We start from the raw sequence: 2,423 nt of genomic DNA on the forward strand, positions 1-2,423 counted from the left end.
GGAGGCCTCGGGGCCGCCGTTTTCAAGCCCGACCAAAAAACCCGAAAAATGGGGAAAAATGGGAAAAATTCCCACTCCCAAAAGGCTTAAAAGTCGGTTGGGCGGCAGCCCGGGTCGGTCTCTGCAGACCTGGAGGCGCTAGACACAAGTCTGGTAAACAGGCTAAGTCTCGACATGCCACCTCTTACTATCCTGCAGGTACCCCGCCAATCCCCCCGGAACCGGCTGGCAATTGGCGAATCAGCGGGACGAATTTGAATTCGTGACCGACTCTCTGACACCGAATCGCCGCAAACGCGTTTCGATTTTTCGGCTTCGGTACCTCCCATCAGACTTTGACTGGCCATATCTCCGGACTCACGTGTCGCAGCCGGGACCTTCAGGTACCGTTCGACGCGTCTAACCCTGCCCCGTCGAATGGCGCCCCTCGCGGTGTGGTCCGATTTCCGCATTTTGGTCAGATTTGCCTCCAAAGTTTTCAGATTGAGTTGACGAATGCCCCCTACGGGGTAACCTCTTGCCCTTTCGGACATGGTCCCTGTGACTTAATTTCCGCCTTTTGCTCAATCGTTTCCCCATTTATAATTAATTTTAAAAATCGGGTTACTCAGTTCTGGTTTACCAGTTCCCTCTTCGGACTTAGTTTTTGGTTAATCATTTCCGGTTCACCAGTTCCCGTTTTGGACTTAGTCTCTGCGGGCCGTTTCTCATCTTTTGGTTCATCAGTTCCCCTCTTTTAATAATTTTTTGGCTGCTTTCGTTTGATCATTTCCCTGCCTTCTGGGTGACTTTTGCCCCTTAGGACTTCATCGCCGCACATTATTTTCGACTTCTGGTTGATCATTTCACCCCTTTTAATCATTTTTGCAACTTTTGGTTAACCATTTCCCCCAGCTTCTGGTTAACCATTTCCCCTTTGGGACTTAGTCTCTGAGCATTCTTTTGGGATTCTGGTTAATCATTTGCCACTTTTTAAAAAATGTTGCCGCTTTTGTTTAATGCTTTCTGGTCAACCTTTCCCTCTTTCAGACTTCACCGCGGCACATTGCTTCAGCCTCCTGGTTAATCATTTCACCCCTTTTAATCATTTTTGCAACTTTTGGTTAACCATTTCCCCCAGCTTCTGGTTAACCATTTCCCCTTTGGGACTTGGTCTCTGAGCATTCTTTTGGGATTCTGGTTAACCATTTGCCACTTTTTAAAAAATGTTGCCGCTTTTGTTTAATGCTTTCCCTGCTTTCTGGTCAACCTTTTCCCCTTTAGGACTTCACCGCGGCACATTGCTTTAGCCTCCTGGTTAATCATTTCACCCCTTTTAATCATTTTTGCAACTTTTGGTTAACCATTTCCCCCAGCTTCTGGTTAACCATTTCCCCTTTGGGACTTAGTCTCTGAGCATTCTTTTGGGATTCTGGTTAACCATTTGCCAATTTTTTAAAAATGTTGCCACTTTTGTTTAATGCTTTCTGGTCAACCTTTCCCTCTTTCAGACTTCACCGCGGCACATTGCTTTAGCCTCCTGGTTAATCATTTCACCCCTTTTAATCATTTTTGCAACTTTTGGTTAACCATTTCCCCCAGCTTCTGGTTAACCATTTCCCCTTTGGGACTTAGTCTCTGAGCATTCTTTTGGGATTCTGGTTAATCATTTGCCACTTTTTTAAAAATGTTGCCGCTTTTGTTTAATGCTTTCCCTGCTTTGTGGTCAACCTTTTCCCCTTTAGGACTTCACCGCGGCACATTGCTTCAGCCTCCTGGTTAATCATTTCACCCCTTTTAATCATTTTTGCAACTTTTGGTTAACCATTTCCCCCAGCTTCTGGTTAACCATTTCCCCTTTGGGACTTGGTCTCTGAGCATTCTTTTGGGATTCTGGTTAATCATTTGCCACTTTTTAAAAAATGTTGCCGCTTTTGTTTAATGCTTTCCCTGCTTTCTGGTCAACCTTTTCCCCTTTAGGACTTCACCGCAGCACATTGCTTTAGCCTCCTGGTTAATCATTTCACCCCTTTTAATCATTTTTGCAACTTTTGGTTAACCATTTCCCCCAGCTTCTGGTTAACCATTTCCCCTTTGGGACTTAGTCTCTGAGCATTCTTTTGGGATTCTGGTTAACCATTTGCCAATTTTTTTAAAATGTTGCCACTTTTGTTTAATGCTTTCTGGTCAACCTTTCCCTCTTTCAGACTTCACCGCCGCACATAATTTTCGACTTCTGGTTGATCATTTCACCCCTTTTAATCATTTTTGCAACTTTTGGTTAACCATTTCCCCCAGCTTCTGGTTAACCATTTCCCCTTTGGGACTTAGTCCCTGAGCATTCTTTTGGGATTCTGGTTAATCATTTGCCACTTTTTTAAAAATTTTGCCGCTTTTGTTTAATCGTTTCCCTGCTATGTGGTCAACCTTTTCCCCTTTCAGAC

Source organism: Heptranchias perlo, unplaced genomic scaffold (assembly GCF_035084215.1).
Source record: "Heptranchias perlo isolate sHepPer1 unplaced genomic scaffold, sHepPer1.hap1 HAP1_SCAFFOLD_436, whole genome shotgun sequence".
In the NCBI taxonomy this organism is placed as follows: Eukaryota; Metazoa; Chordata; class Chondrichthyes; order Hexanchiformes; family Hexanchidae; genus Heptranchias; species Heptranchias perlo.